This window comes from Hippoglossus stenolepis, chromosome 10, assembly GCF_022539355.2.
Source record: "Hippoglossus stenolepis isolate QCI-W04-F060 chromosome 10, HSTE1.2, whole genome shotgun sequence".
NCBI classification, from domain to species: domain Eukaryota; kingdom Metazoa; phylum Chordata; class Actinopteri; order Pleuronectiformes; family Pleuronectidae; genus Hippoglossus; species Hippoglossus stenolepis.
This window is the reverse complement of record NC_061492.1, coordinates 9,846,874-9,871,978: the sequence shown is the minus strand read 5'-3', so window position 1 is coordinate 9,871,978 and position 25,105 is coordinate 9,846,874. Positions and strand designations below refer to the sequence as shown.

At 42.7% G+C, this 25,105-nt stretch overlaps 1 protein-coding gene across 2 annotated transcripts in view; it reads left to right on the top strand.

Annotated features, from left to right (window-relative positions):
- luzp1 (leucine zipper protein 1) overlaps positions 1 to 25,105 on the top strand; it is a 46,261-nt gene that overhangs the window by 5,086 nt on the left and 16,070 nt on the right. The window contains exon 2 of one of the 2 annotated variants that reach the window (XM_035168143.2): positions 14,505 to 14,563. The exons of the other annotated variant lie outside the window; for it this stretch is intronic. The gene's annotated coding sequence lies outside the window, so the exon portion shown is untranslated. The remainder of the gene's footprint in view (positions 1 to 14,504; positions 14,564 to 25,105) is intronic. 2 annotated transcript variants of the gene reach the window in all.

Genomic DNA, 25,105 nt, shown 5'->3' with positions numbered 1-25,105 from the left:
TCTGGGGATTTGCAATGAGCATATCAGTATTTCTGGTCATTGAATACACAGAAATATTCATAAAAAATGAAAATATATATTAATCCCAGCACTATGTTTTGTGTAAAGACATTTTCTTCGCCTGCGCTCTTGTTTCTCTCTCCTCCACTGCACATATCAATATTCCTCCTCATTCCCAATCGTCCCTCCACTCTTCTCCTCTCAGCCCTCTTCCCGTCTGCCCCCCCTACCAGCTTTCTTTATCAGCGTTGGGCCAGTGACGGGGCAGAGCACTGTGATTTCAGCTGGAGTTCAAACTACTTGAACTTTGTGTGTATTCGCAGGTTTGTGATGTGTGTGTGTTCACGCATATCTCGGCGCTGCTGCCCCCAAGCCACGTAGATGTGTCATCAGATACTGGAGGTTGAGTGTATCAGTCACTCGGCGAGTAGTAGCCAGGAGCACATCGCAGCTCCAAGTGTTCACATGCCTCATTAGGGCTCTCATTAACACATACACTGACACGCAGAGTGACAGATATGTGCTCTCGCTCTGTAAGAATTCCATGTCACAGCAAGAAAGGACTCTGTTCATACAACCTCTCCTGCGTGTGTGTGTGAGTGTGAATGAATCCCCCTCATTAGTCCTGCAAAGCGTGCCAAACGGCCTCCGCATTACCAGCCGCTCTGGTGGACCCTCTGTCCGGTGGTGGCGTGGTCGCTCGCTGAGGCCTCACCGCTCCGTACATGCTGCGGCCGCAGGTGACTCTCTGTGAACCAACCGTTAAGTCGAAGAAAAGGCTGCAAGTGCATGGGACTGTGTTGTGTCCAGTACCCTGTAGGAGGTACCCATGGTAATTAACTTTTAAAATTTTGGAAAATCTTGAGATGATGACTTTTTCCAATTGTCATTGTTTAAATCTTATCAATATGCAAGATATTGGTACAAGTGAAGTACTGTGTTGGATATTGACCGATGTGGATTTCTGGTGGCCAGTGTCGAAACCAATATTTTACATATATTTATAGTTTTAGTATTGTATAAGGTTATAGCTGTTAAAAAACATTAAAATGTCAGTGAGTGAGTGGATATTCCATTCATGGTCTGTTTCTCGCTGGCTCTCGTATTATGCCTAAGTGTTTAATCTTCTTATTTTCCATATGATTGATTTAGTACACGTCATCTCTGTCCAAAACGCAGATTAGATAAATCAAATCCATTTTCTTTAATTTCAACAATATCCGCATTTCTTGTACACCTCTGGCTATTAGCTTGTACTTTGTAACTGGTTTTAAAATGATTAGGATCTTAGAAAGATTGTATGAATCTAACTTTTATTAACTAAACTGACAGGTCTGCTATTTACTGATCTGTAATATATTTTATTGAATAACTATGATTATCAAGCAAACAGATGATTATCAAATGGAATTTTCCTTGCAAATCATGCTGTTGCAGAATAATAAAGTTCGTACAAACCTGTGGTCAGAAGTAAAATCCGTGGTTAATCATTTCTACTGTACGTTTCACAGCTCTGCCACCGAGAGCCTGACAACAATAAGCCATCGAGTTTGAGAATCATTCACAGAAACTTTACTCTGACACGTCTCCATTTCCTTGTATTGTCATAGGTGTGATAAGGCAGCTAACCACCAGCAGAGGAACTTTGTCTTTCATTTGTAATTATGAATAAACCCTCGCAGCTCAATGGTGAGATATAATTGTACTGTCGCTGTTATGATTGTAAATCCCCCTGAAATCCACAGTCTATAAACAAAGAGGACAAGCTTCAGAGACTTTTAGACCCCCTCACTCTCTGAACACTTTGTTGTTTTGAAGAGTTAATCTCAAATGGATTGAAAACGCCTCTGTATATAGAACCATTGATATTATGCTATCTGATATGTTTTCATCATGTATTCAGCTGTGGTTAAAAGAACACTGGGACGTGAGCAGTATCCTGATAATGGTCATGGTCTGTGACAAACAGGTGTCTTCAATGATCCCCAGGAATCATCCGCAGGTTGTTGTGCTGACTCGTACCAGACTTCCAAAAGCGCCTCCCAGTGCCATAATTCAGGAATCTTTATTTATGAACACCCATCGCTCCCCTGCAGTCCCCACAACCGGGCAGCTACCCTGCTGTTGAACATGTGAAGGTTTTCACATGTGGCATGTAACCGAAGAGGAAAAGAAAAGTCCTCATCTGGTCTTCGTTTAGGCGTCCCAACGGTCCACCACTTCCTTATCACTTGGGAACAGACAGAGACCTAAGAGGTTAAGACGTCAAGTCTGCAGATGCTGCGTCAGAATGTCCTTTATTATTTGGTGTACTTTTGATAGAGGACTTTCACATATGGAGAACACAGTAGGAAATCGTCTGAGTTAGATTTGTTCACAGTAAAACGTGAAAAATGCCTGGAGTATCCAGACAAGGGATGGCATCTGGGACGCGCTTACAGGAGGCAGGGCATGACTTATAGATTCTGCTGCAGAGATCACATGTTTTTGTTTACAGCACATTGACACTGGCGTCGGCCCTTATCACCAAAAGCTCTAGAATTTCTTTTGTCTTTCCAAGTTGACATCGTCCCTGGCACCTCTTTTCCATTAGGAGATTCCTGTTTGACATCGGTTGAGTGTTTTCACTTGTGGGGTGGCAGGAAAAGTTGCTGAAATTGTCCAGAGCAACTGATTTGGACATTTGCGTTCTCACATACAGCCCCTCCAGAAGATTTCAGGAAAATGTCCGGACTTAAATGCATGAAAGCAGCTAAAGTTTATTCTTCAGGCTGAATTCTCCATTGAAATCTCACATGTGTCTTTTTATCTTGCTCTTCCAAACAATAACATTATCCTCAAGTGGATGCAATAGGGGCAAATATCTTCATCGCGACAGCATTTAATGTGTTTTGAGGTTCTTGCCTGGGAATCAGGACTTCTTCTATCTTTACTTAAAGTTGTCTCTTTGTCTCACACTCCCTGCCCTCCATGCTGAGTGCCAGTTTTTTTTAGCCAAACCCTCCTGCCCAGTTTGTGTTTGCCTCTGTTTGATATTTCCTGATAGCTGCAGGTAGTCAGTCCTGTAATGTTTAAGCTGCAGCCGGGCCAGGACAGCCCCCCCACATGGCGGGAGTTTGGACCACGCTGACTAATAATGTGGGTCACTCTTCCACTGTGTTTGTGTTTTGCATGCTTTCAGTTTCAGAGTTTCCACTTTTTGGTTTTCCCTGTTTTTCCCAACTGGTTCTTGTGTGGAATTTTCTGTGAGGTTCCAACAAGTTGTTTTACAGAAGTTCCCTTGTGTGCCTGTTTTGTTTCCTGCACTGTTCAGGCTCCTGAAAAAATGGCTACCTCGTCGACCCTGGAAGAGGAGAGGAAAGAAGTGCAAAGGAAACATAACTTCAAAAGCATGTAGGAGGCACAGCTAGTCAGTGAGAGGGAGAGGGAGGGAGAGGAGAAAGGAACTAAGGCGTTTTAACAAGGGAGAGCTAAAGTTAAGACATTTCTTGTAAATTCCTCACCCACACTCTTATTTTCGTAGGTGTTCTCCTCCTCAAACGCCCAATATTTCCCTCTCTCTCTCCTTCTGATTGTTATCTTGTCTCACTCACGCTCTCCCTCTCTTTTTGCCATGCTAAAGAGGTGTCCCCCTCCTCTTTTTTTGTTCCCGTCACTCCTCCTCCTCCTCCTCCTACTGCCTCGTCCAGGAGTATTTTTGGAAGTTTATGAAAAGGGAAATCTGAACCGCTTACCCTTAAAAGGCATGTCTGGGTCATCTGGGTGGAAACTTGTGTTATTAATGACCTTAACATTTTCTATGCGAGTGGGTCATCTGTGATTATAGTGAGTATATGTGTATGTTCAGTGTTGTGTACAGTGCAGGAATGCTGTGGGCTGGGGGGAGAAAGGAAGGATGGTGGGTTAGCAAGCAGGCCTACGTCCTCTGGAGAGGAGGGGGGTCAGGGGCATATTTGGCATATTTCAGGAGCCATTGCAGTCTGGTTCAAAATGCATTCCTCCTCCTGGAGATGTGGCTGAGCAGCCAGACAGACAGCGATCAAGGGAGGGGAGGAAAGGTGAACATCACGCTCTACTTCCTATCAGTCTCATGATGCCGGTGGTGGAAGATGGCGCAGACTACTCATACCAAGCCAAAGCTAAGATGACGCTAAAACAGGTGGTAAAAAGATATAAAAATACCACCTCATGCCACCTACAGATGTTGAACTCCTCCGCACCAAGTCTATAACCTCAGTAATATCCTTAAAAGGCTAAACGTTTGAACCAAAGTCTTTCACCCAGCAGCAGGGTTTGTGTGTTTTGGGTACCATCACTGCAATTTGATGAGTGTTTATGTGCTGAGAGCTGTAATATGTCTCTTTCAAGCCCTCGTCTGTGGCATTATAGTTACAGCTCTCTCCCCGGGAATTCATGATGTTTTAGTCACAGTTCTTTGCAGTAGGATGGCTACTGACTGATGTGTCTGTTGTTGGCAGAAGTGCGGTGTGGCAGCACCGGTCCAGGGCTCAGCAGAGGTAGGGTTCAGCATGAGGTCAGTCGTGTCAGTGTTGAAGGCCCATTGGATGCAGAGTGTACAGTTGCCTATTTAACAGGCCCAGATTTAAATCATTGTCCCTGAAAGTGTTATATGCTGTTTTCAGACATGAGCTCGCTGGAAATAGTGTTGATCCGATGCATTCATAACAAAAGGGAAATTTCTGTAACATTCAACCAAGTGGTGGCACCTGGGTAGTGCAAGCAGGAGGCGGGACCTGATGTTAAAATTGTGCTGTGGAAATCCGTGTATTTGTTTACAGCTTATCGACACTGGCGTTGTTCCCTGTTTTTAATCCTGTAGTCTTACATGATGTCTGCCAACAAGGTTATGTTGTCACCCGTGTGACAACTTTAAGCTTGATCTCCATCTATTATTTATACCACTTATCCTTTCACGGGAGGCGTTGAGACTGGATCCAATCCCAGATGATATTTGGGTGAGAGCCCAGGTAAACCCTGGACAGGTTGCTAGCATGTTGCAGGGCCAACATACAGATAGAAACAACCATTTACGTATTACATTCACACATACAGTCAATTTATAGTCTCCAATTAATCAAAAACCAGTGTTTGAACTGTGGGAGGAAGCCGGAAAACCTGGAGAAAACCCACACAGACACAAGGAGAACAATCAAACTCCACACAGAAAGGCCCCAAGCTGAGATTCGAACCAGGAACCTTCTTGCTGTGAATCAATAGTGCTGCTTTAGCTACATATTAACCATATTTAACATGTTTAGTGTTATTAGAAGTGTAGTACTTCAACATTTTGTTCCATTTCGCATCCCCTACCATTCTCCGAATGCTTCACAATCCTGTTTGAAATATTCATATGTTGCCCTGTCCCCTTTAACTTGTTCCATACCGGCTCTATTTGTGTATCAGATTCCTCAAACAGCAAGACTCTGCTCTGAAGTCGTGAGTGGGTGAGAGAGAGAGAGCCGAGTGGAAAACGGTGGAGTGTAAAATGCTCGGAGGGAGAGAGAGGGAACGAGAAGCAGCAGGCCACCTGTAAAACATGACTTTTATAATGATCACAGGCTGAGATGTATCTGTCGTGTTCATTGAGAGAAGAAGAAGGGCGAGAATACAAAGAGGGAGGTAAATCAGTATCTTTTCACACAATCTGACTTTAAGTAATTCGGGCTTTGTAGGCTCAGGGCAGCTCTCGTGAATGTCAATCTCCCGCTTTCATCTTTATTACCGAGCTCCTCCTTTGTTATTTCCTTTTTTCTCTCGGTTCAACAAGGAGAGGAAAGAAAGCTGAGTTTAAAAAATGAAGGAACAGACTGAGAAGGTGAGAAAGATAAAAAAAGATAAAATCACTGAACATTTACAACAAGTGGTGTTCAGAAGCCAAATTCGTTGTTGCACAGTGTAGCCGTGGTTGCACAGTGTAGCCGTGGTTGCACTGTATGTGTGTGGGTGCGGATGTTTGCCCATTTGATCATGTGTGACTTCTTGAACGCTCCGGATTTGGATCCTCACGTGCTCCTCCTTGGCAAATGATGTGCCTGGCACAGGGAGTAGAGTTGCTCTTCTACTTCCACCTCTACTGTATGAAAAGCTCCACACAGACCGAAGAACTCACCCACACACGCCCATCTGTCCCGCTCTGAGCCTGGGATCTACAGGGGCGGCTCTCAAAATAAAATTCCTCCTGCAGATTATTTTTCTTGTGATCAGAAAATATACATGTTCTCAGGGAGAGGAATGTTCGGACGCCACGGCAACCTCGCGATTGCTCCCCCCCCCCCCTTCCTCTACTGTTTCTATCATCCTCTGTATTTTGTCTTCTGTGCTCTGTTTCTCCTCAACTCTCTTGTTTTGTTCCTCTTTCGAAAAAATTCTAATAGTTTTGGTAATGCAATAAAGTTTAATCATCTTGTCTCAGCTTTGGCGTGCACGGCCCACAGGCATCCCTTCCTATTTGTCCGACCATCCATGTGTTAGCAAGTCTGCTTTTAGGAGCTTTCATCATTGTGGTGCTGATGCATGCAGACCCCCGACTGTTTGGCTATTTTCAGCCTCTTTCCCCTCCTCTCTACTTTTTTCCCCCCTCTTCTCTCTGCTTTGGTTTTTATTGTGGAGGAAATCTCTGCACTGCTGCATTTTATAAAGGGCAGCTGAGGGCTGGGTCGGCTGGTTTTCCCCTCCATGCCAACGTTGCTTTTCTGGAGCTCCTTCTCGTGCTAACTGTCTCGACCAGGGGAAGTGAAGCGGCACAATGCGAGCCATGGCAAGGCAATAAAAACATTCTGGCTGGAGCACAGATTCTACTTTTAAGAGACATGAAACCCTTTTATGTCCAAGGTTTTATGTAGTAGTAGCAAATGAAGAAGAAAAAAAAATCAACCGAGCAGAGCTGCAACTAATCTTTTTTGCATTTCTCGCTTTTATTGGACATCTCATGGTATTTAAAGACAGACAGGAAACCAGGGGAGTGGAGGGGAGTTGGGAAGACATGCAACTAGAGTCCCCATCTGTCGTTGCCAGAAATTGTTTAGTTTTCCCAGTTGCCTCGCTAATGGTTAATTGAATTGATTAGTTAGTTGTCTTGGTTGTGTAAAAATACTGAGAAATGCTTGGACATGTCCACAGTCTGATGTGATTTCTTTGAATCAGAGCTGCAATTATTCATTCTTTTCATTATTATTCATTCTGATGTAATTATTTTGATATGATTGCTTTTGTTTCACCAGCAGTTAATATTATGTAAGACCAAAATTAGCAATTCATTTAAATTTTTCATAAAATGATCAATTGCTTCACATTTTTTACAACTCTGGACTCAAACTTCAAAGGTGTATTTTCTGACGGATCATTACAACTCTACATAAAATTGCTTTCTTTGTTTGAAAAATGGTCCAAAACATATTTAATTGACGGTGTTATCAAAGAGAGAAAAGAAGAAAAATTTCCACATAAAACCAAAGTATGTTTGAGCCTTTGCTTGATAAATGACTTGGAACAATTAATTGGTCTTAAAAATTGTTCTGCTTACACACATGCTCCCCTGTTTGCTTAGAGTGGAGACTAGACTCAGCGACTGAGACAATGAGTAAGTCATCAGCTTCCCTCCGGTCATCCCTTCATCCGTCCTTCTTTAATCTGCCTCTCTCTGCGCCACTTTATGGTTAAAATTCAAAAGACACCTTTTAGTTACTTAAGTGTTTATAGTAAAGAATATATTAAAGATATAATATGTAACAATTCTTCTTTAAAGACGACAAACAAAGTCTTTTGTTATTGTTTTGATTTAGAGACTCTTACCCACTAAAGTCTTTGCTTTCTGAGTCAGTGGTGATGGGTAGTGACTCATCACTGTCCCTTCTACCTGAATGTCTGTCTCAATCACACTTTGTGTGTGTGTGTGTGTGTGTGTGTGTGTGTGTGTGTGTGTGTGTGTGTGTGTGTGTGTGTGTGTGTGTGTGTGTGTGTGTGTGTGTGTGTGTGTGTGTGTGTGTGTGTGTGTGTGTGTGTGTGAGAGTACATGCGGACACATTTTAGAACATACGGGCCTCGCAAGAATCCCATAACACTCCTAAGTCCCTGAGTGGCTCATTTGTGCACTATGGAACATTGTGGAATACCAGGCATATTTTATGATCCAACCCTCAGCCGGCTCCCTCTCTTTCTCCCCCTGTCTGGGTTTATTTGTGAAGCTAAGCCAGTCTGGCCATCCGGCCCCCCCCCAGCCTCCTCCCTTCTCCTTCCCACTGGAGCACAATACTTAAAACATTTCATTTTGGACATTTAGCTGATGCCTTCACTCAGAGTTACACACAGTGAGTATGCTGCCCAGGCGAAAACTTATTGGCTGAGAAAGCAGACTTGAACCTGCGGCCGTGGGAAGAATTACACAGTACGGGTTGTCACCCTGTGAAAAGTTGAGGTCTCATTGTGGGCAGGGGTGTATGTATATATACTGTATGTGTATGTATACCCTCATCTTGTGTCCTTGACAAACAGGTCTACCGCATGTGCTGATGTGTTATGACTGTTTTGACTGTCTGGTCAAACAAGGGTACAGCAGAGCTTCATGCCCGTGGCAGAGATCAACTCTCGCCCACCCACTTGGTCTCTCTCCCTGCTTGTCTTTAAAGACTCTCGCCCGCTCTCTCTCTCGCTCAGTCTGCCTCCCTGCTACTTTCTCTCTCTAGGTGTGGACTCGCACTGAGGAATGCAGTTAAATTAGTGTTTTATCTCTCCTGCCAGCCAGCTGTTTCTGCACTCCCGGCCATGCCAGGCATTCGAGGCACAATTGACCTTAAAAGGAAACAATAGCGGCCTATCAATTCTGCTCTGCCAGTTAAGGAATGGCTCACTCCCGCATGGGCAGAGTCCGGCTCACACACACGCAGCACAAGGACGTGTTTGGGAGCTGAACTTTGAAACTGCTGGGAAATGAGAACACCCAGAATAAAGTTTTTTCGTCTTTAATGTCGTTAACTGCAACCAGATTTTATAAATACCAATTACATTGAGTGTGAATCCCCACAAGACATCCACACCCATTTCAGGATACGTTTGATCAGAAATATAGATTATTCGTTGTATTTGTTTTTTATTTAACACCTTAACTGTGTTTTCTTCAGTTTTTATTACCAACATGAAGGTCTCAATGCTGTTTGAAGGTTTTCTCCACAAGCAGCTGTGCTTTTGAACTGAGTGAAAAGAGACAGAAATATATCTCATTTCTATTTTCTCTTCGGGACCTTTTCCGGTTTAAACACCAACCTCTACCTTGAACACCATCCCACCTGAAATTTTACAGCTTGTATGACCTGCTCTTGTGTTAAATAAATAATTCAATTTAGTGAAATATAATTAATTTGGCTTCCAATTAGCAAAAAGGTCTTAACATCTTTGTGGGTAAATATTTAATTACCAACAGCTAACAATCCTACCCAGCTTATACGTGATGTCCCAGACAGGCAACAAGCTGCACACGTAACAGTCTGTGCTCATCTGCCATGGGCTGTAAGCAGGGATGTGGTAGCATTTGTTTTCCTCGTATTCAGTACAAAATTATTAGTGGCAACCCCGTTTTTAATCCTTTCCAGGTGCAGTAATGTCTGAATATCACACTCCCAGTGCGTACACAGTTATATCATCTGCTAAAAAAATGCATGTGATTGGATACATTCAAAGTAAATATAAACTCGCATATGTATACATAAATAAAAGTAAAGGACAAATAAATGAGGCCCAAGGCAGTTGCCATGAGGCTTGACACACACTTAATGTTCAGAAAGAAATATATACTTTGAAATAAATGTGAATGATCTCAGTCCAGAGCAGATTTCACAGTTCCAAAAATCTGCTCTGGACTTTTTCTGGTTAAGTGGATTTGACGTTTAAAGACTCTTCACATTTTGCCCAGTTGAGGTTTCTATATTGTTAAGCAGCCTTATAAGGAGAACCCTACAGGGGAGTCCTGTGACATTGCCAGTTATCGTTTTGCTTTTATTGTATAAAGGAATAATAGTCCGCACTCCTCTCTCTGCATAGTCAGCAGGAGTGTGTGAGAGCCTCAGATGTTTTTGTGGAACAGGGATGGCTGCAGGGCTGTAAGTCATTAGATATTAGGACAGGTTCTGCAGGTTCACGGAGAAGTTTAAGAGGTGGATGGTTTTCCATGATACATTCTTACTCCACCTTGCCGCTCTGCTGGAATGCAAATCGCAGCAGGAGGAATGCTGTTCACAGCAAATGAAAATACAGCCACTTGCTCAGTTCCTCTCTTCCTCTCTGGCGTTCTCGCTCTGCCTTTCTTTTGTCAGCTCCTTCTGTCTGCTACTTTTTGGAGCTCTGCTTCCTGTTGCTGTCGTTCTCTGTCTATCTGCTTGTTCTCTCTGTTTCTGTCTCTTTTCCTTGTTCTCTCTCTCTCTCTCTCTCTATCTCTCTCTCTCGCTCGCTCGCTCGCTCGCTCTGTCTACCCCCCCTCTCTCTAGGCATCCTGTTCACTCTGTTTGATTTGGGCATTCCTTTCCTCCCCAAGCAGACAAAACAACCCCAGACCTCTCTGAACTTCAGCCCTTAGTGTGCGCACACACAGACACACACTCACATACACACACTCACATACACACACTCTCCCTTCTGCTAATCACTCACAGGAAATGGGCTCCCATGCAAACGAGGCCCGCCTGGCCAGTGGAACCCAGGATGGAGTTTCAGGCCTTGAGAAGTTCTCCAGTGGAGGAAATTGAAAACGAACTCTCTTCCCCCTTTCTTTCGTTCTTCCTCGTTTCCTCTCTTGTTTTACCCACCCTGGTTCCTCTGGGTCCTTTTTCTTTTGGCACATCTTTTCTCCACGCTACATTTGAATGCATCCCTTTGGCTGTGAAACATTGCCAATCATGCCAGCTAATGGACACATTAACAACCATCTCTCGCAAGACTCGCAAGTGCCAAATTGGACTCTGTGAATGCATGTGTATACGTCTGTGTGTGTGTGTGTGTATGTGGTTGTGTGAGGCCTCACCTTCTCTATGTGTTTGGAGAGTGTTAGCCCAAGAACATAAAAGCATGCACTGATACCTTATCAACAGTTTTCCATTATGTGTGATAAAGTGCTCAAAGATAAACGCTGCACGATAAAATGTTTATGTCGAATTAAAAGCAGGCCCCATAGTAAGAATTTCCTCTATGTTTGACACATCAGTTTGTTGTGTCACATAAGGATTATTGTTTGGTTTTCAAATAGGAATAACCTGACTGGACATGTGTGAATCATGGGTTCGGAGAAGAAGTGCTTGATACTGACAAGATACTCGTGTCATATCGAGGCACAGATTGTACAGGAACGCGGAGGTTTAGTGAAATGCAGAACAAACTAGTGTGTTGGTTGTGATAAGGAAAAAACATTACTGATTAATGAAACTGAAGAACCACAGCATATCTCTTTTAAGCTCTTCATTCTGCCAAAGCAACAAAAATAGATTGATCATTCAAGGGAAAAGAAATCTAACATAATGGCCCCTATATTTTGTTCAAATATAGAGCCTACCACGTTTTGCTGATTCTATGTTCAGTGTTCAGTGTGTAATTAATGGCACTAGCTCTGTAGAAAAAAACTTCCGAAGTGATGACTAGTTGTACAGAAACGGAGACAGACCCCGGAGGAAATGCCACCTCACACTGTTTCAGTGAATTCTACTGAGCAACATAATAAATCTCTCCCAACCTTGACATGCTGTGTGCGTGAGGGAAAAGCGAGCGGGAGCGAGGGATGAGTCGGAAGACAGCTGTTTTCAGTTTTGCTTGGTTACGGGTTGGCTAACTGTCTGAATTAATAGCTTCGACCCCCCCACCCCCCAAACACACACACACACGCACACACAAACACAGACAAACATGTTTTTTGGTCTCACGGATATTTGACATATCCTGTCATTTGTAGAGTTACACTTCCTGCTAATAAGTACAGAAATCCATCTGTCTATCGTTTGTCTGTCGTCTGTCTGATCACATCCAGTTCTGACATCATTACACTGGCTCCCTGTCTGTAGAAGAATTGACTTCAAAATCCTGCTGTTGGTTTATAAAGCACTGGATAGTTGAGGACCAAAATATATTTCTGATCTACTGCTACGTTACGAACCGTCCGGACCCCTCAGGTCGTCTGGAACAGGTCCGCTTTCTGTCCCCAGAGTCAAAACTGAACATGGAGAAGCAGCGTTCAGTTTCTATGCTCCGCATTTGTGGAACAAGCACCGAGAAAACTTCAGGTCTGCTGAAAATCGTAGTTCTTTTAAATCAATGCTGAAAACGTTCCTGTTTGCCATGACTCTGTCTGTTGATGTTCTTGATCCCCGCTCATCCAATCGCCATTCAACTTGCTGGTTGTATTGCTTAGGGCCTTGGGAAGTGCAGTGAGGACCGTGAAGTGGATGAGTGGTTCCCCCATTAACTTTAAATAGCAGTCACTGTGAGGTTACTGATGATGACTGGTGATGACGGGGTGCGATCACAGGGACACCACAGTGCGTCAATGTAGCTATGTGAATTTGTAAATTTATTTCATTACCCCAGGCACATTTTGAATGGGTATTAACATTAGACACTAGCTTTAATTAAAACATCATCAAAGTCACATCACAGCAGGTGCAGTTTAAAATAAGTCAGGGGTTATGGTTGGCGTCTCACACTTTCAAAACACTTCACAGTCCCACTAGACTTCCCAGGGTCCTCAGCAGCACACCCGCCAAGTTTGACGTCAATTGGATGAGCGGATATTGAGAAAATCGGAGAACAGACAGACAGAAAGACAAAAGATGTCTGGGTAGGAAATCTCTGGTTTTTTTTTAACTCAGCAGAACTACCATTTGGTTTCGTGCAGTGTAGAAATATCGTTGTGTTGTGTGAGAGCGTCGGACGATTCAGCAAAACCTTTGTGGGGATGTGACGCCGCTGGCTTCATGAATCTAACATGATGCAGCTGAGAGCAGACCTGCAGGGTCATCTCCTTCCTGTGAAGGAAAGAATGTGTGGGAACAAACTGAGAGGACGACGCAGAGCTGAGAGTGGCAGGAGCGACTGAAAGACCGATGCTCCCTGTCCATCAGGAACTGCTTTCAGGGTCAAAGTGTCGGGGAGCACATCACTTGCATCCACAGTTTAGAATTTCGTCATTTCTCTCTGATTTTAATCTATTATATTCTATTAGAGCTGAAATGAAAAGTCAAATAATCAGTTTTGATTATCCAATCAAAGACATTTTTTTTATTTAATGTTCTATCCATGCTTGGAAATTTGATGTTGGTGGCATTTTCCACTACTTTCTGATAATTTATAGGCCAAACAACAAATTGCTTTATAGACTAAATAATCAGTAAGTTACCTGATATTGAAGTGATCGTTAGCTGAAAGGCTTCATGGGCAGTCCCTTAGCCAGACGTTGATAAAAAATAGTCCAACAATAATACAATGGGAATAAGAGCTAAAGAGCGTATGAGTAGATACGTTATTTGCAGCTGATGCAGGTACATTTGTATTTGTTCAGCTCTGTTAAAATAATATCTGATGAGATTGTTGGTTCTCAACAAGCTCATGTGCTTTTATGTCAGTTTTTACATAGTTTTCTCCGCAGTGCCTCCTCTGTGTTAAGTCAAAGTCCTATTGTAAACTTTCAGAAGAGATTTCACCTCAAGGTTCCCGTTCTCTCTTGTTCCGGAGCTTTCAAACACATCACACAGATCTTTTAAAAAGTTTGCTCAGTTTTTCACAGACGCTCAAACTTTTAATTAATTCTAAACAAATTTGCTGAGAATGTATTTTTTTTTATTCTGATACACAGGTCTGTACGTCCAGCGTCCTGTTGCTGCTTTTAGTCCTCAGGAATGTTCCCGCTCTCTTTCTTTAAGCCCCCTCCCCTCCTCCTCTTCTTCAGTTCTCCCCTTCCCTCCACTTCCCTCTCTCATCCTTTAAATTCAATCCAGACTCAAGTCTTAAATCTGGATTCTCTGTGCTTAACCAAACATATGGAATGCTACTGTAGTGGAATGCTCCAAGTCTGGGCTGATGTGTGTGTGCGTGTGTGACTGTGTGTGCGTGTGTGTGTGTGTAGAGCAGATGAGAGCTCCTCGGATGATGATGATTATGATAATGGTGCGTGTGTGTTTGTGTGTGTACCAGTGCCTCCCCTGAGAACTGAATGGGGCCTTCTGTTGTCGTGGCCAAACACACTGCTTGTCTGCTCATGCATGAGTCTGCTGCAAAGCCTCCAAATGCGTCCCATATCTGAGCAGTTAGCTCATTCTTAGCCCGTTAGCTTAACTGCGAACGATCTCCTCTACAGTGACTGCATTGTCAGCCCGGCCGCAGGCTCCGGGCCTCGCCAACTGCCAAACATAATAATAGAGAGAGATGGCATTAGTGTGTGTGTGTCCTGATATTATGATGACCAGTGAGTCCACTTTTATTAACCTCATGCCCTGCTTGTGTGTTTTTAACCACAGGATGGAGACTTCCCAGAGTGGAGCTTAATGTGCCTCAGACATACGGCTACATGTGAAATGTAAGTTACGCCTTCATGTTCTTTGGATAATGTTGATTTATTTGCGCTATAATCTGTTCCTGATCATAACTAGTGTCACTGGAAGTCTACAAAGAAATAAAAAAATAAAAAATTAGGGCTGTAGTCTCTAGTTAGACAGGTTGATGCTCTAGTTAGACCAATTTCTCATTTAAAAGCAATAAGAGCTACACGAGGGACAGACTTCCTGTGTTGTCACAACTTTTAATATGTGGTTATGCTTGATGGATTAATCATCACATGCATCACAACTGTGACATCAACACGACTCCCTTTCCATTCGCTCCAGGCAAGGTGGTTTGGTGCAGTCTTCTAAGTGTCGCCCCTGAACAACTACAACAAAAAGTGCAAAATATTCCTTACAATAGCTTTTTATATCCAAGATCAAATGTATCAGGTCACTTGTTCAGACAAAGTTGATCCACAGAATCGATAATGTTCAGAATTGCAAATGTTTTCCTCCAGCCCTTCTTCGTCCACCTCTCTTCTTCTCCTCCTCATCCTCCTCCTTTACCCACCTTTCCCTCCCTTACTCCCCCCCTCCTCTTCCTCCTCCTTGCCTCTTCCGCCCCTCCTCTGCTCTTTGTGAGTCTGTTTCCTGTTGGGCACAAACGCCGGCGCCGCACTTCCTTCCCTGTAGCCTGTAGTCACACAGGAGTGGCACACAAACGTGTATATATACTGTATTGTGTATACTCTGCAGCATATGGGTCAATGCATATAAATATTACGTTCACGAGTGTGCGTGTGCTAGGCCAGGTTAGTCAGCAGAGACAGTACATGTGTCCGTGTCTTGCAGTGTCTCCTCGGCTGTTTACGTTTCTCACACAATTGTCAAAGGTCAATATGTGGCCAAGGCGTGTTCTGTGCGTGTTACATGTGTTCTGTGCATGTGAGGCGCGTTAGGTGCATTTATTATTCCGGATGCTAACAAAGACCATGAAAACCGACAGTGAAACAAGAAAATGAAGCTTCTCATGTGTCCTGCCACTAAAGGCACGTATATCCTATATTTAGGTTTCTCATCATCAGGAGCTTATGACTTTATATAATGCAGAGACAAGAATTAAGTGTACTTTAAAATAGTTTTACATTTTGGGATGTCATGTTTATTCCTTTTATTGCTATAGGTTAGATGAAAATATTTTATTTTCCTTTAGCTGTTTGAGGCTGAAGCTTCATATTAAGCATGCATGCATCAGACAGAGTGACACTGTCTGAAAAATCAATAGTACTCACTTCCTGACCACTAGACGTCATTTCAAGAAAAAAACATTCTCTATTTATCCATCCATTATCTATACCACTTAGTCTTTAAGGGTTGCAGGGGGGCTGGAGCCAATCCCAGCTGCCATTGGGTGAGAGGCAGGGTTCACCCTGTACAGGTCACCAGCGTATCACAGGGCAAACATACGAGCTGCTTTCAGAAATGCACTGAAGTCCAAACACTTTCCTGACGGGCTGTATGTGAGAACAGTACACAGTACACAGTATTTCTTGCCTGCTCCCTAATAAGAACTCCGATTTACCCCATGTGAGAATACAACAGGATATATATTAAATTCAACGGATGCAAACAAATAATCTTACTGCATTGTTCATATGTGAAAGGCAAACTCCGGAGAACGTATTTTTTAAATGCTCGGTGTGAAATGTAAAAAGCAGTTTCTTTCCTTAACGTTCACATTGTTCACTGAACAAGATAATCTGTTCTAACCATGTGATTCAGGATGCCCGCATCTCTTCTCCGATATACAACGTCATCATTTTACCTCCTCTTCCCTCCCTCCATCCTGCAGCCAGTGCTGCATTCCTGCTGCAGTAATCCACTCTGGCAACTACCTGCTCTGCATTCTGTGGAGTCACTCCCCTCATCTCTCCCCTCTCTCTCTCGGACTCTCTCCCCCCTCCGTGTCGGTGTTTCTCTCCATCTTCTTTTGCTTACCTCACATTATTACGCACATTTTGCTATACATGTGACATGCTTCGTCTACACTTTTCAGCGGCTGCTGCCCCCTCTCTCTCTTTCTCTCTCTCTCTCTTTCTTTCTCTCCTCCTCTTTCTTTTTCATCAGAGAGCCTCTGAGGTCTCCATTCAGCCGCAGCAGGCAGTTAATGCCAAGGCTCAGGCAGATGAAGCACTGCCAGCCAAACTCTCTCTCTCTCTCAGTGTGTGTGTGTGTGTGGGGGGGTTGTTAGTGAATGAGCCAGGCAGAAGGTTGAAGGGCTGTATGTTAAGAGCCATTGATGTTCCTCTGAATTGACAGTATTTGTGGGCAGTTGTTGGTGAGTGTTGGGCTGTCGTCTCCTCTCTTGGTTGCTGGGGATATAAAAATGCGTCAGGGTGATGACGGTGGATGAATAGTGACGTGGTGCTGATGTTGTGACCTTTAATGGAGGGAATGGCTCAACACATAATCACCGACCTTCCACTTCAGTTTCACACGAACAATAACTATTATATGTTTATTGATTGCATCAAGTTTACATAATTTCCAAATATATGTGCCTGTGTTTCGTCACAGACTTCGGTGATTTACAATTAGCTCTTTTACATTCCTCATCCCACTCTGTGTGGGGTGAATATGTGAAAAACGGATATGAGGTCCAGTTTTCATCATAAATCTCAGCCCCACCACTCTGATAAGCCTGTTACTGCTTCTGTGCGCTCGGTGGCACCTGGTGCGTACTTGAATTTCTCAGACTCACTCAGCCAGTGATAACTGTGCGGATGCTGCAGATACTGTCTGTCCTTCTGTTATCTTCAGTTTGTACATTTTTGTTTTTACACAGTGTGAGCATGGTCTAATGTTAGGATTGACTATGGCAAGCAAAGACAGAAACACTGAGAGAAAGTATACAAATAAAGTTTGTTAGAAATTAAAATTATATATTTAAAATATTTCTGTCCAATGCAATTTTGTAGCCCGTCAGCTTCGTATTTTGGGGCTTGTGGTGTAGACAGCAGAAATCTGGCATCTTTATCATAAACTGTTTACAGTCTGACCAGTCAAGTTTTTATATAACACACAAAACACAAACGGTAATACTTTTGGTTTGTGTTTTAGCTCCAGACGACATTTTGGCTAATCTCTATTAACGACTATCTGCAAATGTCCCTAAGAAAATGTTGAAAATCTTCTAAAATACTCTATAATGTTTTTTTTAATACCTGGAAACTGATCACACTAAAACTTTATAATTTGTTCTACGGCCTAACTGGCCACCAGATATCATAGATGTTTGTGTGAGACATCTAACTAACACTCAAACTAACAACGAGGCAAACTAGAAGGGCAGTCTGTGAAAGCATAGCTACAACAAGGCCAACGCCCGATCTCACCTTGCTAAAAAAATAAATTCTGGATCCACCCGTTTATCCGGATCCGCTCCAGAATGTAATAGTTTCTTCTCGGGGGTCATGCCCCACGCCTCGGCAAAATTTCACGGAAATTGGCTTATTAGCTTTTGCGTGATCCTGCTGACTAACAAACCGAAAAACAAACGCCAATGAAAGCATAACCACTTTGGCGAAGGTAAACAGAACAGAATGGAAAACGTGACCTCATTGGGTTCAGGTAATTAATGAGTAAAAGGCCAAATGATCCATCCATCACTCTCTGTGTTTATCAGTGTTCAGATCTCTCTGTGTCTCTCTTGTCTCATTCTCTCACAGTGTGACTCATCCTTACTCACACAGACACTCAGACTGTCAGTCACTCAGTGTTTACTTTAATAAGTGTCATCGTGTTGGGATGTTTTCATGTTCTCTTATCAGGGTTAAATGCTCACACACACACACACACACACACACACACACACACACACACACACACACACACACACACACACACACACACACACACACACACACACACACACACACACGTACACACAGTCCCTATGGAGCACTTCATCACTGCACCACTTCACACACCCGTGTGCTCTCACTGAGTCATAGCAGGTTTTAAGCTGACGTCTGCTGACACCTGAGAGTGTCTGAACAGCTGTGCAGCTTTAAATAGGGAGTCGGTGTTGGTCCGGACAAACGCAAAGAGTTTCCCCTCAGTCTGATTCAGTCGTAATTGTTTAACTTGGAGTTTGTGTGTCTGATTTGATGCGTTTCTCTCTGTATTTTCTGGATTCAGTGTTGACAGATTGAGCGCCCGACACATTTCTTCATGGTGATCCCGTTATTTCACCATCAGATGGTGTTAAAAGGGTGTTAAGCTTGGCAATGGTGTGAGATTGTCTTGGTGTGATTAATGTCTCTGGTTTCTCTGTTTTTTACATTAGAATTATAAAAAGCGTATAACTATAGCTAAAGCATGACAGTTGTAGAGGAAGTATTCACATCATTTACTTTAGTAAAAGTACTAATACTACACTGAGAAAAGTGCTTAAAGTAAAAAATGTACTTAAAGTATTAAAAGTCAAAGTAATGAAGACAGAATAAAATGCCCCCTGTGACTGTTTTACTATCATATCATGTACCATTAGATTATTATTTTTCCAGCTGATTGTTCTCCATTAATCGATCAATAATCTAAAATCTCAACAAAAAAATCTAAAATTCTCAAACCGATTATCAAACTAAGTATGTCAGACTGATTCTGACACACACACACACACACACACACACACACACACACACACACACACACACACACACACACACACACACACACTCTCTCAAGCTGGGAAAGATTATGTGTTTGTTTCTTCATCGGTTCAGATCAGGGTCAGTGTGAGTCAGAGGTTATCGAGCGGACATGTAGCCAGGAGCAGGGATTTGTGTGTGAGTCTGTACATGTCTGCGCACCGTCAGTTTCTGAGTCAGTAGGAAGTCGAGGAGGAAAAAGCCTCTTGACTATTTCATCTTCACAAATTTAGAATTTTAACATCACATGATGCACAATACTATTAATAAAATGTCTTTTTCTGATAATAACTAGTGATAATTATTGTATTGAATAACTTACTCATGGCTATTTCAAATTTTTAAGGTAATGCATACGATAATAATATCAAACATTTAAATAATTCATGTTCATGTTACATTTTTATACTACCAAAAGTTTCATATTGGCTAAATCAGTTTATCGTGAACAGACTTTTTCTTTTTTGTGTCAATATCAATGATATCAGCCTATATTGTTATACAACATACTTTTAAAGATACATTTTCAACCATGATATTTACTGAGTTTTATATTGTGTCTAGATCACTTCCAAAACTGTCTTTGAAATTTGTGTTCCACAGTTTGCTATTATTTACCAACAGACATAATACTACAGTAATACTTATGTCTACTATAAATTAATATTTATCGGCTTGTTATTGATCTTTTCCTGTGTGTAATCGCTCTGCCCTTCATCAGCTGATCAATGTTATAAATAGGCGTAGATTACCATCTTGGCTCTTTAGGATGTTATGTCTATTTTTCTTGTCCTTCTGTCTCTCTCTCTTTCCTGGTCACGCTTTCTAATCATGGCTCATGTTAATGTCATGTCAGCGTGGTTGGACAGTTATGTCTCCTGCTGGAGTCGTCCTGTCTCTCACTTCACAGCTGGTGACTTCCTGCAGTTTCAGTCAGACAGCAAATGACAAACAGACACATGCACATGCACCCATTCACCCATTCACAAACCCAGAGTCTGCCAGCCCGTCAAATGTGAAATTCTTAAACTCAAAATTGATTGCCTTGAAAGATTTTTATTATTTCTTAGTTTGTTTTATGTTTGTGTACAATATGTGAAACATGTTTGTATTAATGGTCTCTGCTTGTGCAGAGCTCAGCTCAGTTTGGTTTAGCTCAAGTACAAAACAACACAATCTGTTCTCCTAATCAGGGCCTGCGTCCTGTTTGCCCCTGTGTCTCTGGTGGAGTGTTTTACATGTTTACAGTGTCAGTGACCTCTGACCCCCGGACATAGAGGGCAGCAATGCTGGGGAGGAGTGCGGACGTATTTCATGGAAAGTTGATGGCAAGTCACACGGGACATAAATTTGTGTGTTTACATCGACAACAAGAGGATTGCCCAATATTGGCCGATATTAAGCAGCTAGAAATACCAATATATCGATCGATTTATGTATACAAAAATCGCAGTGATTCCTAAGATCCAGATCCAGGAACTTATTTTCACTTTCTTTAAGATTTTGAGATAGGATGTTTATTTTGACACAGATTTCTCAGACAATTATTCATGGCTCTTGATGAAAAACATCTGTGTAGGGGACTGAGACTGTATTTGTGAGTGTTCGCAGCTTGGTGCAGATCCAAATCAAAACAGGATCTAGTGAATTTTATATGGTTTTATAATGACACTGTTGGGCTTTGGTGGAGGTTTGTGCTCTGACACCATCTGTATAGTTTTGAAGGCATCCGCGCAGGCAACAGCCAGTGGCCGGAGGCCTTAAGTTTTCGGTTGTCCGTCCGCCCGTCCCATTCTCGTGAACACAATATCTCAAGGATGCCTAAAGGGAATTTCTTCAAATTTAATGCAAATATTCACTTGGACTCATGAATGAACTGATTATATTTTGGTAGCCAAAGGTCAAGGTGGCAGAAAAACCTACACGTAAACTGCACTGGTTGGCGGAGGCATACGACGGCAGTGCGGTAATTCTAATTATACAAGATCGTTTTTTTTTGACGAGGATTCTTTAAATAACAGTCAAAAATCATTTTTTGTTCCAGTTTTCTGTGGAGGAAAAACCGAGTAATGCAGATGCTGCTGTGTCTCACTTTCTTCCAAACATTCAGTATCTTCACTGTAATAACACTGCGGTTTCTTTTATGAACTGACATATGCTGATATGATACAGGATATCTGCAGTAGGCCAAAATTGGTCAAATCATCATGCCGTCCAATTTTTCAGTCTAGCCTTACCTGACCTGATTAAATTCTCTGTAATTTAGATGATTACTGGTGTAAGTTACCAGGCATGGATGAGACCCTGGAAGGCCTCTAATCTGTAGCATCACCTGCCATGCCAATAACTACAAACACACTATAATTGATTCAGCTGGTTTTTGTGTCATTTCGGGTGAGCGCTGAAACAGAGAGGTGCTGGGGAGATATCCGCTGTAACAGGGGAATGTAGAGAGCCCTGCAACCCTCTCTCTGCTCTGGTGAGCATCCACTTGGCTCAGGTTTTCGTCAAAGGAGATACCGAATCCCTCCGTGCCTGCGTTATTTTACATGCTGTGTTTTCATTGAACTGACTGGATTTAACCTGCTCCAGATCTCCTCTTGGCCCGAGGGCCAGCTATCAACTGACTGGCCTGTATTTTCGGGTGCTGCTGTTTTTAAATAGAGCATCTAATATCTTTCCCGTGCTTCCGCGTCTTGATCGCAGTAGCAGTGACTGTCCTCCGCGTGTGTGTAGTGCTGTTCCCTGATGGAGAACATGCTCTAATTTTCTGTTCAGCCTCTAAGATCAGGAGCGGAGCTGCAAAGCTTTGATTTGGCTTCGAGTCAGGCTTCAAAGTCACATCTGCAATCAGGTCATAAGCGGAGAAGCCGAACATTTTGTGTATGCGTAGAGCCACGTACAGGTCAGATACTGTAACTCCTCTGGATTTTCTCTCTCTCTCATCCTGCCGTGCCCGTCTCACCCTTCCTTCCTCTTGTCTCTGGCATTTCTCACCCCCATATTTCCCTCTCGCTTCTTATCGTGCCCTCTTGTACAAGCAGAGTGTTTTAAGCCCCGGCAACAGGGCTCTTGATGTAGAGAGACAAGGTGGTGAGGAGAGACCTAGAAAAGGCTGTGAGTGACTGGGCTAAGACGGGAGTTTGTTATTTTACAGCCCAGATTTTCATCATGAAACTTACCATGATATTCGCATAAACGTTTATCATGAGGAGAATCATTCACCTCCCTGATCGTAACCTTTGACTTCATCGGCTCGTCTGCAAGTGTGTCAGGTCTCATTGAAAGTTGAGATTATAAATGAAGTTAACCTGTGATTCATCAGTCATTTAAATTGACAAATTAAGTTTTGTTGTCTGTGTGTCGCAGATAGTTAAACCTGACATTTCGCAGTATTAATATATTAATTAAACCTATAACTGTAATAGGTGGAGCAGAAAAAGTAGACGTGCATGGGCTGCAGAAATTCCCAGAGACAGGTGATCATGCCTTCACATCCCCAGACTATCCCATCTTCAAATAGTTTTGTTTTCACGTAACAATCAAGATCTTGCTCTGTTGTCTTTATTTCCCCTTTTCTCTCTCTCTCTCTTAGTTTGTGTTTTTCACCTCCTGCAAAAGCTCAAAACCATGAAGAGCCACTTGTTCCATCTAAAAAGTAAAATGAGTTCAGACTGTTTACAAATGACTGGAAGAACACAACAATTTGTTCACCCACTTTTTCACCACATATCCATATTTCACTGTAAGAGGTCATTTTACTCCAGACAAATCTGAGGGGAGTAGGTATCCCCATCCCATTAATGAACCAGCTACTTAACCATAGTTACTGCCCTTTGTTTCTTTACCCGTTTTTCCAGAAGTGGCGCAAAACTAAAAGGGTGAAAGAAACTGGGAAAAAAGTAACATGACAGCACAGGAAACGACAAACCGAACATTATGGGATGCCGGTTTCCTTTTTCTTGGAAAAAACGGGGAAAAAAAGTTAGGCCAAGCATCAGGTCTCCACCATCTTGTGGCTTCCACTGCTGCGCCAGCATCCATCCTCTGCAGTCATCCACACACACACACACACACACACACACACACACACACACACACACACACACACACACACACACACACACACACACACACACACACACACACACACACACACACACACACACACACACACACACACACACACACACACGAAAAGTTACATTAAAGCTATAGGATTATATATTTGTGTACTCTCACACAGCGAGAGTACTTGTTTCCATACTCAAACTAGCAGTAACCCAACATGAAGATGTGGTTGAGGCATTTTGATTGGACTCGGCCCTTTATTAACTACAGTTCATGAGGCAGAAGAGCTTCGGACCCATAACTTCCAACTTACACCCGAACGTGAAGTGCAAAGAAAAAAGGGGGGATTTTCTTTCCTGCCTTCATTCTCTCTTTCATGGAGGGAACAGAATGTACTAAAGGCAGCAGGCAGCAGGAAGAGAGTGGCTAAAGCCCTAATGATATGGTATATGATTGTAACCTTGGTGTGTGTGTGCGTGCATGCGTGTGTGTGCGTGAGAACACAAGCAGAATGGATGAACCTCTTCTTCAACAGAGTTTCACTTACAAGTCCGTTGGTATTGGTCATTAAAGACAGATTGAAGCTCGTCCCTCCTCCCTCTCTGCTTCCCCTCCTCTTGAGCTCTGACCAACTCTTTTTATTTGTACCATTGTGTTGACTTTTGTTTGTTTATTTCACACAGCGTACACACAAAATATATATATCAGCAACACCAACTATAAAGCAAGACAATCTAATATATGCATGACAGCAATTGATGGAGATGAGCATTCATTCACATTTGGTTAAAATTTGTGTCCACAGGTTTCAACTAAGCCGCAGCTCTGTCGCACAACCTGGTTGATGCTTTCCTCGTGTACTGTAGATATGAAACCAGTAGGGAGCCCCACAGTAAGTTTTTGCTTTGTTGTGATTAAGCACAGACTTATTATGTAAGCGCCCCCCATTCACATATTTTCACAATACAAAATAAATGAATGAAATGGCCTTGAAACTAGAATTTCATTAATGTTCTTATAATACAGGCATTCTCTTCAGGTCCCCTTCATTTCCATTTCTAATGTGATTCAGTTGTGCATACAGTGAGCAACACATTTTCTGTTAATTAATTTAAAAGTGTAACCATTGACTACCGGTGAGCTCGGTGCCTCGGTGTCCCTGTGTCTCGTAGCAGCAGCAGACGTAAGAATTCAAGGAGTGAAAGGTCAAGCAGGAAGCTTCCTGTCGATGCAGGTTTCAGGAAGTGGAGCGCATCAGAGTCGTTCAGTGTTGAGCAGCCAATCACGGCTTGGTGAAGCTGTTGTCAGTGTTTAATTTATAAGGTTATAAGAGTTTAGATGCAGATGACAACCTGCAGTCCGATGTGGGTCAGGTAAATCACAAGATTCATGCAAAAGATAACCAGAAGAAAGTGTTCAGAGCTAAGAATCCATCTAATGCCAAAAGAAAACTAAAGAAAGCTCTTAGAAACATTCTTACATCTTCTCTGTGTCCTCACCATCGAACCTAGACAGTGTCCTGGTTTGGAATGAGTTTGGGCAGAGAGAAGGTCCAGGAGTCTCCGTCAGTGGCCTGGTTAAGAGTATTCAAGGCACAGCGAGGGACTGGCAGTGCCCTGGTTATTCTGTCATTAGGAATGTGTCTGCATAAAAGGGGTCAGTTTCGCTGCCTCACAGCCCCTTACCCCCCTTCAGGTTTTCCACAATTGTCAAACAAAGCACAGAACAGGGGGAATGAAACTCTTGTGTTTCTTATGAGCCAAGTTCAGAATCAACAGCCCACCTTGTACCTTA